Below are 17,006 nucleotides of genomic sequence, written 5' to 3' on the forward strand. Positions count from 1 at the left end.
AAGAAATAGGGCTGTCACACTTAGAATGTCATGAAGTTTACATACAAAATTAGTAAAATGTTAGTAGAAAGTAAAATCTTAAGTGCATGTGTAAACGGCAAGGGCTTGCCACTGTTGATCTCATGGGACTGAAAACTGGATGGGACATGAAAGGCAGTATACGAATGAATGAAATATACAGTGGGTTATGTGGTATAAATGCTGTGAAGAAAAACGAAGATGGAAGAGGATTTGTGATGCAATGTAAGTGGGGTAGTTGATAAAACCTTATTGATAAGGTGACGAGAGCAAGTCCCTGAAGATATTAAGTTCAGAGCCTTAATATAGATTAAGGTATCTCAGGGAAGAATGTTTCTAGCAGAGAATAGCAAGTCTAAAAACCCTTGAGGCAAGAGCAGTCATTTCAAATACATATATCAAGTACTTGACTCCATCCCAGCATAATCCCAAGCATTGGTGATGGTACCTTGAACAAAGCATTAAAAGAATTATTTCAGCTTCTTGGAGCTTGTGTTTTAATAAAGCTTAATGTGTTGTTGGGCTGGGGTTGATGCAAAAGGACTTCATGTTTGAGGAGGCGAGAAGAGCAGTTAAAAGACTTAAAATAAGCAGCTGCTGGAACCAGAGTGAATGGTGGTAAAAAGTTAGGCATTAATTGGCAGGTAGATTTGCTGAGATTGGATGAGGTGTGAGTGACTCTAGAATGATTCCACATTTGGAGGGTGAATTAAGCTTTGAGTGGTTTACACTTGGATTGCTTATTAGACGTCCAAGTAGTAGTGTGTGAGTCAGAAAGGAATGTACAGTGGAAATGGTTTAAAGTTGAAGACTATGAATGCAGTTTACACACTTCCATTGACATCTAGGTTAAACATTCATCAGGTTGAGTTTATCATTTCAGTTCCAGTGAAGAGTTCATAAAGCTTCCTTTTGAGTCTTGTTTAGTTGCTAGGTTGTGTCTGACACTTGTGACCCTATGGACTGTAGCCCGCCAGGCTCTTCTGTCCATGGGGTTTCTGAGTCAAGAATACTGGATTGGATAGCCATTTTCTATTCCAGGGGATCTTTCCCACCCAGGGATTGAGCTTCATCTCCTGTGTTGCCAGCAGTTTCTTTACAGCTGAGCCTGCTTTGTGATTTAAAAAAAAAAAAAAAATTGGCGCAGAAAGACAGTTGCATACCCTTTATATTGAAAAAGGAAGAGAGTTCCAGAAAAAGGTCTATTTCTGCTTTATTGACTATCCCAAAGCCTTTGACTGTGTGGATCACAATAAACTGGAAAATTCTGAAAGAGATGGGAATACCAGACCACCTGACCTGCCTATTGAGAAATCTGTATTCAGGTCAGGAAGCAACAGTTAGAACTGGACATGGAACAACAGACTGGTTCCAAATAAGAAAAGGAGTACGTCAAGGCTGTATATTGTCACCCTGCTTATTTAACTTCTATGCAGTGTACATCATGAGAAACACTAGGCTGGAAGAAGCACAAGGTGGAATCAAGATTGCCGGGAGAAATATCAGTAATCTCAGATATGCAGATGATACCACCCTTATGGCAGAAAGTGAAGAGGAACTAAAACGCCTCTTGATGAAAGAGTGAAAAAGTTGGCTTAAAGGTCAACATTCAGAAAACTAAGATCATGGCATCTGGCCCCATCACTTCATGGGAAGTAGATGAGGAAACAGTGCCAGACTTTATTTTTGGGGGCTCCAAAATCACTGCAGATGGTGACTGCTGCCATGAAATAAAAAGATGCTTACTCCTTGGAAGAAAAGTTAACGACCAACCTAGACAGCATATTAAAAAGCAGAGGCATTATTTTGCCAACAAAGGTCTGTCTAGACAAGGCTATGCTTTTTCCAGTAGTCATGTATGGATGTGAGAATTGGACTATAAAGAAAGCTGAATGCCGAAGAGTTGATGCTTTTGAACTGTGGTGTTGGAAAAGACACTTGAGAGTCCCTTGGACTGCAGGGAGATCCGACCAATCCATCCTAAAGGAAATCAATCCTGAATATTCATTGGAAGGACTGATGTTGAAGCTGAAACTCCAGTACTTTGGCCACCTGATGGGAAGAGCTGACTCATTGGAAAAGACCCTGGTGCTGGGAAAGATTGAAGGTGGGAGGAGAAGGGGATGACAGAGCATGAAATGGTTGGATGGCATCACCGACTCAATAGATATGAGTTGGAGTAAACTCCAGGAGTTGGTAATGGACAGGCTTGGCGTGCTGCAATCCATGGGGTTGCAGAGTCGGACGCGACTGAACAACTGAACCGAACTACATCCTCCACAGATTTAAATGAATTACCTTAAATGTTTTTGGCAAAGTATGGGCTAAGTGGGCATTATCACTTGTACTAACAGGAATGGTGAACATCTTTTGAGACACCAACTTCTGGGTTCTGCTCTGAGTTCCTTAGGTGCACTGATCAATTTAATCCTCAAAAATAGCTCTGAGAAGCTGGGATCATGCATTGTATGGTGGAGAAAGCAGGTGCAGAGAGGTTAAGTGATGTTTCCAAGATTACATAGTGATCATTTGGACAAATCTGTTGGGCAATTTGTGAATAATATCCCAGAGGAAGTGATTTTCAAACTTGACTTAGAAGGGTGCAGTGACCTTTGCCAGAGGAAATAGCATGTGCAAAAAAGACCAAAATTTTTTGAACAGTGGTGCAACTATTTAGTGCCAAGCATGTCCTTGGTACTTTGAATAAAAATGAATAAGGGGTTCTGTTCATACTTTCCAGACTTAAGAGGAGGAAGAAGATGCCAGTGGCATTAACATGACCACTGTGCAGCGTGGAGGGCTGTGCTGGAGGCTTGCCTGGACGATCGTGAAAGTACTGAGAGCATTTGGTCACCCTGGAGCATCAGGGCAGGCTCCCCTTGGAAGAGAACTCCGAATTACCTTGTAAAGATTACTTGGGACTCTGTTGAGTGGAGGGTGAGATGGAGTGGTTTAGGATGGAGGAAGCTTCATGTGCCCAATCCCTGGAACAGCCTGAGTGTGCTGAAGAGGGAGGTAGGGAGTGGTGGAGGTGATAACGGCCTTGTTACCATGCATTGTCATGGTTTGGGTTTCCTATGGAAGATGTGAGAAACTGTTCAAGGTTTCTGGAAGGAAGTTAATGGTCAGATTCTTTTTTTGGCACTGTGCCTAGTAGTACGTGAGAAGCTGGGCCTGGTGGGTTGGTGGGGGACAACTAGTTCAAACGCGGCTGTTGTGCCTTACTCTCCACAGAGGGAGAAATAAGAACATCATAATATTCAAAGGAGTGTATGTTTTCAAAGCATTTTTTATGTATTGAAAGTACCTGAAAAGTACCTTTTCAAGATTTGAAAATAGTTCATTACTGGGGTGGTTAATATATGTTCTGTTCTTACAGTCCTTAAACAGTTTTATCTATTAAATTCAGACTTGTCTCTGGTAAGGTGGGGACTAAACTAAGTGACCTTTTAACTCTATATGTTGCTCTAATTATACCATTACGTGTTTTCTTTTAAAGTGGGATATAAAGTACAGAGTACAGAACATTGCCCATTTTATCTTTGTGAGAGGTAAGACATCAAAAATGTCCTTAAAGCACTTAAAAGTTGGCCTTGGCCTTTATGGAAAACCATATTCAAACTGGCAGACAAGTCCTACCTAGATAAATTTACAAATAGGGGAAAGCATAGTCTCATTAACATTGAACTGAGCCAAGAATTAACTTGGGTTTTTTTTTTTTTCTTCTTCTTCTTGAATTTTTGTGACATTTTGCAGATCACTTAGGAGCTTAGCAATTTAGGGAATGTTTCCTAAAATAAGGAATGGTATTTATTGTATAGAGAGGTTTGTTGATGTTTGTAAGGAAATTTGAACATGAAGCAGATATTCAAGCTGATTTGGTAAACATCAAATAATTGAAGTTTAATCCTTCCCAGAGGGAAAAAGTGGGGAAGGGAGAAGTTAATCATAGTGACCAGTATATATGTGTGTGGTAGGCATCCTGTGGTTGGGAACATGGCCAGCGGGCCTGCCTTGGATGCCATATTTGAAGGTTGGCGGTTGAGGTGCTTCTAGAAGATACTTCTGAGAATTATTTCATCCCTTCCTTGGAAAAAATATGAAACTGTTGGCTTGGTCTCTTATCTTTTTATTTCTCTAATTGTTTGAAAAGGTTTCATACTGTTCCAAAGCAAGATAATGTTTTCAAAAACTATTAATAATAAACATAACATATAGGAAAAACTTCAAAATACAGGTCGAGTGATGTCCCCAAAATGCATGCTTTGAAATTTTGTACATTTGTTAGATTGGCCACAAACTTATTAGCTCATTGTGAAACTAGTGTAAGGGGAAAGTCTAGGTTCATACTGCTTACAGCTCAGTCATTTAGAATTAGCTGTTCAGAGGGCTAGGTGAATTTGCTTATCCTTTGCATTTAATCCTTACAGTAATACATGAAATATGGGTTTCATCATTTTTGTTTTACAGATGAGTTACTCAGGCAACTTACTCAAAACTACATACAGCCAGCAAGTTGCTGAGCCTGGAGTTTGAACCACTTTTTTCTGATTCTAAACCTAAAGGTTTTACAACTATGCCTTTTGGATAAGTGGTTTATTATTGACATTTGAATGTATTTTGCTAGGCTCTGTTAAAAGAATTAAGTATCTCTGAAAGAAAACATCTTAGTTACTGTCAAGGAGATCTTAACCAAGTCTTGCTCATCTTTCTCCTGTCTTCTTGCAAACAACTTCCACTTAATGCAACTCTGCCTAAGGATTGAAATTACTTTTAATTTATGACAAACAGCAAGGTAAGTATTGTATAAAACCATTGGAAGTATTTTATCTTCATTTATTTTTTCCTTAATGTTCTTTACTTACGCAGGTCTGAGTTTGTGACATTTCCTTCTGTCTGAAGAACTCTTATTATTTTTTGCAAGACAGGTCTACTGGCAATGAGTTTACCCAACTTCTGTTTGAAAAAGTTTCTCCTTCACTTTTGAATAATTTCACAGGATACAGAATTCTTGGTTGGGGTTGTTTTTTTTTTTTGTCTCAACACTTTTAAATATTGCATTCCATTTTCATTGATTGCATGGTTTCTGAGGAGATATGTAATTTTTTTCTTTGATCCTTAAAAGATAAGGTATTTTTCGCTCCCTCTGGCTTCTACCAAGATTTTTTCTGATTTTCTGCAGTTTGAATATGATATTCTCTGGCAGATTTTTGGGGGCATTTATCCTGCTTATTGTTTTCTTGAGTTTCCAATCCTATGTCTGACATTAATTTTAGAAAGTTCTCCATCTTGATCACTTCAGTTATTTCTTCTGGCCCTTTCTCTCAGAAATATTCTCATTACAGATACATTATACCTTTGTAGTTGTCCCATAGCTCTTGGATATTCTGTTCCTTTCTTGCTTGCTCCCTTTCTTTTTCTTCTCTTTGCTTTTCAGCTCTAGAGGTTTCTATTGATTGTCCCCTAGCTCACAGGTGCTTTCCTGAGCCCGTCAGTCTTTTTTCATTTCCAGCATTTCTTTTTTTTTTTGATTGTTTTAGTTTCCATCTCTGCTTACATTACTCACCTATTCTTGAATATTGTCTGCTTTCTTCATAGCATATGAATACTTATTCTCATATATTAACTTTAATTATTTTAAATTCTCAGTCTGATAACTGCAAAATGCCTGCTCTGTTTTAAAATGTCGGGTTTTTTTTTTTTGCATTTTAGTATCCATGTATTTGTTGAAAGCTGGACAGGATGTACCTGGTATAAAGAACTGTGGCTTTTAGCAATGTGAAGTGTTCTTTAGTCCTCTATGCATGTTCAGTATTTTCACTGTAAGCATCTTTAACTGCAAGTGGCTTCACCATGTCACTCACTGGCCATAAGGCAGTTATGCTCTGAAAGATAAAATAATTGAAAATAAAAGAGGCACATTAAAAAGGACATAATAAAACATGAAAAAATCAACAGCAAATTTTAAAATATTGTGAAAAACAACAAAATATTTGAATACATTTAAAATGTGCACAGATTCATGCTTATGGTTGTATGTGGGTATATTTTTCGGAAAGAAATTATTCTGTTTTTTTGGCTACGCTGCCTAACTTGTGGGATCTTAGTTCCATGGCCAGGGATTGACCCCAGCCCCCCTGCAGTGGACATGTGGAGTCCTAACCACTGTACCGCCAGGGAATTTCTTATACTTTGTTAAAGTCAGTCATAAAGATTCAGAATCTTACTGTAGACATAAATTCTTTACGATACAAGGAAATTTCCTTTGAGTTGATTGACATTTCCTTGGAAGTAAACAAACAGGGATGCTGCTGTTTCTTATTCATACATGTGATGGATGCAACGGCTTCCCAGGTGACTCTGTGGTAAAGAATCCGTCTGTCAAGGCAGGAGATGTGGGTTTGATCCCTGGGTCAAGAAGATCCCCTGGAGGAGGAAATGGCAACCCACTCGAGTATTCTTGCCTGAAAAATCCCATGGATGGGGGAGCCTGGCAGGCTACAGTCCTTGGGTTGAAAAGAGCTGGACATGACTGATTGAGCACGCACAGCATATGTAAATGGTATTACCTGTCTGGACTGCCTTTAAAAGTTCTGTCACATGCTCAGTCCTTATACTTCACTGAATCATCTAAGCCAAATTCTGTGCCAACTACCAAAATTCCAGCCGCCACATGTTTTTCACTATCAAATAGCAAAAGACTGATGATTTTGAAGAATCAAACTTAACAGGAGTCACGTAACCATTTCTTTTGCAGGGGAATCAGAGGAACTTGATTTCCTCTTTTGCCTCCAACATCTAATGTTACATGAAAAATCTGGTAAAGATGGTGTTAGAAAACAAACTCCTGGATCTCAATTAACTAAAAAAGTCAAGAATGAATGTGCCTGAAGATTTGTGAATTATTAGCCATAGCTTGGTAAGCTTTTGGTTTTGGCAAGTGGGAGGGTGGAGGTGCTCACCAAAAGCATCTGCAAACCCAATTTGTTATTTTGTACTAAAGTGTGCAGTCTGGCGCTTTGCACTCTTATCTCACACCACCAGTAAGTTTTCTAATCAAGTTGGTACACTGTTATCGTCCACATCTTAAGACTTCCACATCTACTCGTCACTGTATAGACCATTGAGGCCCAAGATTGCTGTTATATAAAAATGGAGTACTGCCTCAATAGAGAAGCAAAACCAAACTGCTAACGAGCTGAAACCAAACTGTTAAACCCTCGAAACCAAATTGTCAAACCAAACTGTCAGCCAGTTATTCTGTCTCTTACTGCAAAATCGTCTTACGGTCAGTTGTCTGGTGAAACTGCTTGCATCAAACTTCTTATGACCGAATACCTGGATCCTGTCCTTTGAGTGGGTGAACATGTGCCCCCAGGCTGTGGCCCTTGGGAGTGCTTATGGGTATCTTTCTCTTGCTAAATAGGGCAGGGTGCCTGGAGGAAGCTGGAGTTGGGAATTTCCCTCTCCCACCTGGAAGATTTTCCCAGGTCAGTTAGGCTCTGATAAAACTCCAGGAGGGGGACTTCTCTCGTGTTCTACTGGTTAATACTCCGGATTTCCACTGCAGGGATCTTAGGTTCACACCTTGGTTGGGGAACTAAGATGCCGCATATGGCATGGCCAAAAAATAATAGTATCTGAAAACAAACTCCAGGAGGGTTAAACTCTGGTGAAGTGGTTTCTTCTCTCAAGGGCGGGCCTTGTTAAGAATCGCAGCATGCTTTGGGTGTATAGTTTGGCCCTCTGTATGTGTTTCACGTCCTTGGATTCCACCAACCATGGGTCCAAAATATTTTGGAAGAAAAAAAATTACAGCAAGTTCCAAAAACAAGATGTGAACTTTCCATACTCGGGACAGCTATTTACACAGCATGTGCCTTGCATTTGCAATTATTTATGCAGCCTTTATGCAGGCTTCTCTGGAGGCTCAGTGGTAAAGGATCCACCTGCTAATGCAGGAGACATGGGTTTGATCCCTGGTTGGGGAAAATCCCCTGGAGAAAGAAATGGCAACCCACTCTAGTAGTCATGCCAGGAGAATCCCATGAAAGAGGAGCCTGGTAGGAGTCCATAGGGTTGCAAAAGAGTCAGATATGACTTAGCACACATGCATGCAGCTTTTACATTGTAATGGCACCCCACTCCAGTACTTTTGCCTGGAAGATCCCATGGACGGAGGAGCCTGGTAGACTGCAGTCCATGGGGTCGCTAGAGTCGGACACGACTGAGCGACTTTGACGCATTGGAGAAGGAAATGGCAACTCCTTCCAGTGTTCTTGCCTGGAGAATCCCAGGGATAGGGAAGCCTGGTGGGCTGCCGTCTCTGGGGTCACAAAGAGTCGGACACAACTGAAGCGACTTAGAAGCAGCAGCAGATATAAGTAATCTAAAGATGATTTAACATATAGAGGAGGATATGTGTACTTACATGCAAATTTATATGAGTTTGGTATCTGCAGGTTCCTGGGACAACTATATTTCAAAACGATTACTTTCCTCTCCTGTGAAAAGCAAGAGAGGGCTTTTCTCTGTCTTCATTATGAGAGTCTAGTAGAAGTGAAGGTAAAACTCAACAAAAGTGTGACAGAGGCCCACTGAAACTAGGTCTCATTGGAGTCTATAGCTCTCAAACTTGTCCACACTGAGCATCTAGCAGTTTGCCAATTACAGTCTGGGTTTTCCTACCCCAGTATTGGTCTGTGGAGGCTTCTGCTTCAACCGAGTTGTGATTTTTTTGTATCTGCCTGTCCCTCCAGTTTCAGGGGCAGTGGTTCGCCCTGTGATCACAGTTCTCTGATGGTTCTAAGAAGAGTTGTTTGACAATCCAGATTTTTACTTGTTAGGACCGAATGACGACTTCCAACTGCCTTACATGCCAGACCAGAAATGAGAAGTTTAATTCATTAGAAATTGTCATCATTACTTTTGTCTCTTTAAGTTGTGTCTGATTCTTTGCAACCCCATGGACTGTAGCCCACCAGGCTCCTCTGTCCTCCACTGTCTCCTAGAATTTGGTCATCATTTCCATCTAGTCAGTGATGCCATCCAACCATTTCATCCTCTTCTGCCCCTTTCTCCTTTTGCCCTCAATCTTTCCCAGCATCAGGGTCTTTTCCAGTGAGTCAGCTGGTCACATTAGGTGGTCAAAGTATTGGAGCTTCAGCATTAGTCTTTGCAATGAATAATCAGGACTGGTTTCCTTTAGGGTCGACTGGTTTGATCTTGCTAATGATTCATCCATTGCTTTGGCTTCATTACTATGATAGTTACGCACGTATAAGGATCAGGATAGTGTTTTCAGACTGTATGTCATATGATTTATACCATCTTACATTAAGCATCCTCAGACAACATTATTTTCTTTCCATGATTTTGAAGTTTTCCCTCTACTGCACTCCCAAATGGAAGAACCTGAAGGGAAAGGAGGGATCCAATGAGGATCGAAAAAACTCATCAGTTCAGTGCTTACTGATTTCCTACTATGCGCAGTGTTCCGGAGATACAGGATTGAACATGTCTTCCTGGAACCCATAAGCTGATGGGGAGGAAAGGGCGGAGATGTTAAACAGATACATGGAGTTAGTGATGAGGCCATGAGAAAGGGAGGGTGCAGTTCAAGTCAGCACAGCCCAGGCAGTGCCCCTTTGTGGTGGTAACCTTTGACCAGAGAGCTTTCTGACAAGGGATCAAGGCATGCGGGTGTGTAGAAAGAGGTGTTCTGGGCAGAAGGTTCAATGCAGAGGCCTGAGGGGGCAGGAGGCTTGGCCCAATTATGAATGGAAAGCCAGTCGGTGAAGCTGGAACCCAGTGGGTGACGCCTGGCATATAGGAATCGGCAAACTGTAGAAACAATAAAAAAACTTTTTTTTTAACTATGGGGGCTTTAAGGTCCCTGCCGTTGGAGCAAGAAAGCAGCCATAGGTATTATATAGACCGATGGGAAGCTGTGTTCCAGGAAAACTTTTTTTTATAGGAGCAGGCACTGAACCAGATTTTGCACATTGGCTGAACTTTGCTAACTCTCACCATAGGGTCTCATTGGCCATTGGAAAGCTCTTTGGGTTTTAGTCTAAATATAATCATAGATACTGGAGTGTTAGGAGCAGACCAGTGAAATGAGAGGATTAATTTTAAAAAGATTACTGGTTGCTTCATGGGGAACAGACATTTTCTCTAACCAAGAATGAAGCAGGGAAAGCGACTGGGGGTTTTGTGTGAGTTGAGATGGTGGCTTGAACTGAGGCAGTGGCAGCAGTGGCATTGTCAAGAAGGGGTGTTAGATGAAAAGCGAATGAGATTGAGTGAGAGAGAGTGTGTGTGTAGAGGCTTCTAAGACTATTTGAGCAACTTAATGAAAAGATAGGTTCAAGAAGACTTCACCAGGATGGGATTTTGTGGAGAAACCAAGTGTGGTTAAGCTTGAGATGCCTGTTAGACATCCAGGTGCTAGAATTGAACAGGCAGTTGGATGTATTCCACTCTTAGCTCTTCCAGGGAGAGGAGGAGGTGTGCAAATCATCTGGGAGAGTGAATGGAATAAGGAAAGAGAAATACTAGACAGCCCCGAAATAGCACAAGGCGTGTAGCGAGAGTAGATGCCATTACCATGTACGTCTTCCCCCAGCCATGATGAGCTGGGTGGGTGCAGGTGTGGAGTTACTGGAGGGTTGGCTTGAACTTGAACTTGGATTTTGTTAAGCAGGTAGAATGAAGGGAGTGAGTCCTAGGAAAGTACGTGGTCTGTGGACTCCAGTTGGGGTGGGGAGTGAAAAAATGAGTGGTCATAGGTCCTGGTGGAGTTGAATTGTTGGACTCCTTGTTACTGGAGGAAGTGAAATAGAAAAGCAGGCGTTTGGTCAGATTTTGCTCTTGAGGCATTAATTGCTACCACTGAGATCCAGCACACGGCCATGAGAGTGAGTAACGGATATGACTGAGGATGTGGCGATTGGGTGTCAGGGAGTCCAGGAACTGAGAGGCTGGAGCGAGCCATTATCATGTGCGTTTTGGAGTCAGAATGATCATCAGAGTCATCAAGGAGACCAAGGCAGTAAGCTTGGAAGCCAGTGAGACTCTTCAGTGAACATGAATGATGACGAGTGAGTGGAAGGTGGTGGTTAATTGCTGATTTTAATCAGCTCTGTGACTTCTGGCCAGTCAGTTAACCTCTTAGGTACCTGTTCCCTTCTGTTTGTACTAGTGTAATACAGCAAGTGAGGGGAGACTAAGGGCGCATAATGAAGGACAAGGATCAGGCAACTTCTTTTGTATAAAAATAGTATTTTTTTTTTAATGTTGACATCATGGTCTCTGTTACAACTGCTAACCTCTACTCTCGTAGAAGCATTTTTATAAACATGAAAACCTCAATTATCATACATGTTGGGAGAAGCAAGAAAGGGCTGGAAAGGTAAAGAATGGAATTGCCCTTTTAATGCAGTAATGTCTTTGAGCATTATTTCCTTGAAGCATCAGTTAATGAATTCATTGATCCAGAGTGTTTGTCAGTGATACAACCACACATTTGTCACCAAAATCTAAAGTCAAAATACTTTTCAGTGATTACAACTGACTTTTTATCTCATGTCTCTATTTCTCAGTCTCTACCATAATGTATTTTTACATGTTACAGTGTCTTTAATAAATTGTTAATGAATGAAGATAAGAGACTTCCTAAAATTAACAGTTTTTAAGAAGCTGTTTTCACCCTTTTTGCCAGTACAGCGTGATGAAAAATTAGAAAGTAGTCGTTATACTTCTGCATATTTTGCTTAACATTTGAGACATTTACTAGTTTTTGTATGTAAATAATTTTAAAGGGTATAAAGTCTTTCTATTAACAAGGATTCTGAAATGTGTAGTATTGAGCAACCAGTGTGTCTCAGTAGCCAAAGTATATTTATGATAAGATAGGAGTTATTTAGGAGAAGGCAATGGCAACCCACTCCAGTGTTCTTGCCTGGAGAAACCCAGGGACAGGGGAGCCTGGTGGGCTGCAGTCTATGGAGTCGCACAGAGTTGGACACAACTGAAGCGACTTAGCAGCAGCAGCAGGAATTATTTAAAGCTTAATTAGGTCAGAAGGAAGCAGGAAAATGAATCTATTTGCACTAAAGTTTGCAATTTGATTTTTACTTTCTCAAGGATGTCATAGTGTCAGATAAGGATATTTCTTCTTTGCTTTAAGCAGTTCCTAAAAAGTCTTCTGTGAATGAATAGTCTACATTGAGGTGCTGACCAGTGATGCATTTATGGATTTAGGTATTTATTTACTTACTTTCATAGCACTTACGTTCACAGCACTTACTATGTGCTACGTAAAGCTAGTTGTGTATATGTGTGTGCTTAGTCGCCCAGTCGCGTCTGACTCTTTGCGACCCTGTGGACTGTAGCCCACCAGTCTCCTCTGTCCAGGAGATTCTCCAAGGAGGACTACTGGAGTGGGTTGCCATGTCCTTCTCCAGGGGATTTTCCCGACTCAGAGATCGAACCCGTGTCTCTTAAGTCTCCTGCTGCTGCTGCTAAGTCGCTTCAGTCGTGTCCGACTCTGTGCGACCCCATAGATGGCAGCATTGGCAGGCATATTCTTTACCGCTATGCCACCTGGGAAGCCCGTAAAACTAGTTGTTGCTCAGTCATGTCTGACCCCATAGACTGCCCAGGCCTCCCTATCCTTCAGCATCTCCTGAAGTTTGCCCAAGTTCATGGTCATTGCATCAGTGATGCCATCCAGCCATCTCATCCTCTGACACCCTCTTCTGCCCTTGATGTTTCCCAGATCAGGGACCTTTCCAATGTGTCGGCTCTTTTCATTAGCTGACCAAATACTGGAGCTTCAGCTTTAGCATCAGTCCTTCCAGTGAGTATTCAGGGTTGATCTCCCTTAAGATTGACTGGTTTGATCTCCATTCTGTCCAAGGGACTTTCAGGAGTCTTCTCTAGCACCACCGTTTGAAGGCATTGTGTCTTCTTTAAGATCCAGCTGTCACGACTACACGTGACAGCTGGGAAGACCGTGGCCTTGCCTATAGGGACCTTTGCTGGAGGAGAACACACTGTCTAGGTTTATCATAGCTTTCCTGCGGAGAAGCAATCGTCTTCTGATTTCATGGCTGCGGTCACCATCTGCCGTGATTTTGGAGCCCAAGAAAAGGAAATCTGTCCCTACCTTCACCTTCTCCCCTTCCATTTGCCATGATGAAATAAGGGCAGATGCCTTGATCATAGTTTTTTTTTTAGTATTTAGTCTTAAGCCGGTTCTTTCACTCTCCTTCACCCTCATCAAGAGGCTCTATAGTAATTCCTCTTCGCTTTCTGCTGTGAGTGGTATCATCTGCATATCTGAGGTTGTTGATATTTCTCCTGCCTGTCTTGATTCCAGCTTGTAACTCACCCAGCCCGGCATTTCTCATTATGTGTTCAGTGCATAGGTTAAACTAACAGGGTGACAGCAGACAGCCTAGTTGTACTCCTTTTTCAATCTTGAACCAATCAGCTGTTCCATACAGGGTTCTATCTGTTGCTTCTTGACCTGCATACAGGTTTCTCAGGAGATAGGTAAGATGGTCTGGTATTCCCATCTAAGAGTTTTCCACTGTTTGTCATGATACACACAGTCAAAGGCTTTAGTATAGTTGATGGAACAGAGATGTTTTCCTGAAATTCCCTTGCTTTCTCTAAAATCCAGCAAATATTGGCAATTTGATCTCTAGTTCCTCTTCCTTTTCTAAACCGAGCTTGGACATCTTGGTTGAACATCTCTAGTTCATCTTCCTTTTCTAAACCAAGCTTGAAGTTCTTGGTTGGCATAATGCTGAACCTTAGCATGCAAGATTTTAAGCATGACCTTACTATCATGGGAGATGAGTACAATTGCCTGATGGTTAGCACACTCTTTGGTACTACCCTTCTTGGGAATTGGGATGAGGATTGACCTTTTCCAGTCCTGTGGCCACTGCTGGGTCTTCCAGATTTGCTGGCATAATGAATGCAAAACCTTGATGGCATCATCCCTAAAGGATTCAAATAGTTCTGCTGGAATTTAATCGTATCCTCTAGCTTTATTAACTGCAGTGCTTCTTAAGGCCCACTTGACTTTGCACTCTAGAATGTCTGGCCCTGGGAGACTAAAGCTAGTTAAGCCTTATAAATAGAAGCTCAATAAATATGTTGAATCTTGGCATATGGATTACATGGGGATTCTTTGCTCTCTTGTCCTTTAGAGGTGAGTATCTGGCTCATGGAGAGAAGCCCTATTGCACTTAATTCTGTTCTTCCAGCACTCCCTGCCATCTTCTGCTTCTGTGTCTGTAAACATGCTGTTCCGTCTTCCTGGGACATTTCTATACATTTCCTCCTGGTTACCTGGCCTTGATCATACATCCATCCTTCTCATCTTGGCTTGAGCACCACTTCCTCAGCACAGCCTTCTCTGGTGCCCTTCTCTCGGTGAGACTGCCTTGTGTTGGGATCAGCGCCAAAATACCGATCATATTTGTGTCCTCCTTTGTATCCGTGCTCCAGTCTTCTCTGGAGTAGAAGTCCGACGGAGCTAAGAGCTTTATTTCTCTTGTCCTCCCCACTCCCCTTCTGGTGTTTATGTCGTCTGGCACCTGATGGGCACACAACAAACTGGAGTTGCAAAAAATCTTATTGGCATGTGTATTCTTGGCTTTTGTTATTGGAGACATTTAAAACCCAGTTTCTAGTTGCCATGAATAATGGTGGATATTTCCTGACTCCCAAGACAAAGCTGGAGAGAGGTGTGGCGCAGCTCATCAGGGAAGGCGTGGGCTGCAGTTTGAGTCTGAGCTTATGGCATGTGATCAGTTCATTGATGAGGTATCTGGTGCTGTACTCCTTAATCACTGGGCTTCCCTGGTGGCTCAAACAGTAAAGAATCTGCCTGCAATGCAAGAGAACCTGGTTCAATCTCTGGGTTGGGAAGATTCCCTGGAGAAGGGAAATGGTTACCCACTCCAGTATTCTTTCCAGGAAAATCCCATAGGGTCACAAGAGAGTCGGACACAACTGAGCAACTAACACTTACACTTTTCACTTTCATGGGTCACTTGAGCAAGGATGACAGTACTGTTAGGAATCCAGTATTAGCTGCTGTGGTGGGAAAAACTGGTTGTGTCCAACTGGTGTTTAGTTTTTATTTGGATAGAATATATTTTGGTGTTACGTGAGTATCTAAAGAAATGGTCTAGTCCTGGATCATGGAATTGCTAAATAAAATGTTTGGCTTCTGTGTCTGCACCAGTTATAGTAGAATGATATTCCCATTTTCCTCACAGTCTTTTTGTGGAGGAGTAAAATTAATTTCAAAACAAAAATCTGAAAATTTTCCCCAGGAGCTGCGTGTCTGTTTTTTTACATCACATCTTTGGTTTTACCTCAGAAGCCCAATGATGACTTCAAGTGAAAACAAGCAAAGACTGAAAAAGAAAAAAGCAAAGACTGTTTCTTATTAGCCAAAAAAAAAAAAGTATGGACATATTCAGGTGAAGCCTTGATGTTTGATGTAAATGTATTAATAATTCAGGTTTTTCTAAAGCTAGGGGACTGGGATGCCCAAATGTAGCTTTGCTTAGGATCATTATATGTTCTGTGAGCTTGCTTTCTATTTGAGAGGAAAAACTTGCCCTTTGAAGAAATGTGGCACACACACTCTTAATAGAACATGAAAGAAAAGGTTCTTCATGCCAAGGAATCCCTCACGTGAGATGGAATCTCTTTCAACAAATCTGGTGACAAGCTTTTTTCTGAAAGCTTGAAAGAAAGATGAGATAATCTTTTGTGTTAATAAAAAAAAAAAAAAAGTTATTTATTTTTGGCTGTGCTGGGCCTGCATTGCTGTGCAGGCTTTTCTCTGGTTGCGATGAGCAAGGGCCACTCTAGTTGTGGCTTCTCATTGTGGTGGCTTCTCGTTGCAGAACATGGGCTCTAGAGCATGTGGACTTCAGTAGTCATGGCATGTGGGCTCAGTTGTTGCAGCTCCCAGGCCCTAGAGGACAGGCTCAGTAGTTGTGATCCACAAGCTTAGCTGCCCTGAGGCATGTAGAATCTTCCTGGATCAGGGATTGAACCCCCTCTCCTGCACTGGCAGGCAAGTTCTTTACCACTGAGTCACAGAGGAAGCCCAGGATGAAATAATGTTAACCTGTGTTCATGGCCACCCCCCTCAGCCTTTCATTTGGAGTACGTGAAGCCTGCCTGAAAACTCAGATTCAGCTCCGGCAGCCCTTATACAGCCAAACGGTGTGGAAAGCCTGCTTCTCTGGGCAACTTTTCCAGTTTCCAGGTGGCAGTGGCGATGTTTAGATCTACAGCAAGATCTAGATCTGCTGAAAGACAGCGTGATTCAAAAAACGAGGTGTTAGGACTCCCAGAGTGGGGGTAACCCACCAGCCTCTCAGGGTCATGTTCAAGTTCAGAACTGTGAGTGTCGGCAGTTCAAAAACAAGGGAAACAAGCTACTTTGCAGGTTTTGGGAATTTTGGTTTTTTTCCTTCTAACCAAGGACTGAACTATTTTCCCTTTATCACATTGGGCTCCGTACCTTTTCCTCCGTACCTTGCTTCCCTGGTGGCTCAGTGGTAAAGAACCTGCCTGCAATGCAGGAGACCCAGGTTTGATTGCTGGGTGGGGAAGATCCCCTAGAGAAAGAAATGGCAGCCCACTCCAGTATTCTTGCCTGGAGAATTCCATGGACAGAGGAGCCTGGTGGGCGACAGTCCAAAGGATGGCAAAGAGTTGGACGTGACTGAGTGACTTAACACTTTCGCTTTCTTTCACATTTTCCTGAAGCAGCAGCCCCGTTTACAAGTTCCATTTTGCTTAGGCTATCAATATCTTAACGCTGCTGGGAGCTTTCCGCCTTCAATCCTGGAGTCTCAGTAAAAGTCCGCCCACCTTCATATTTGCGAGTTTTTCCCATGCTGTTAACATTCCTCTTTAAATGGAAACACACTGTTTCCAGC

Source organism: Bison bison, unplaced genomic scaffold, assembly GCF_000754665.1.
Source record: "Bison bison bison isolate TAMUID 2011002044 unplaced genomic scaffold, Bison_UMD1.0 scf7180017864370, whole genome shotgun sequence".
Lineage (NCBI taxonomy): Eukaryota > Metazoa > Chordata > Mammalia > Artiodactyla > Bovidae > Bison > Bison bison.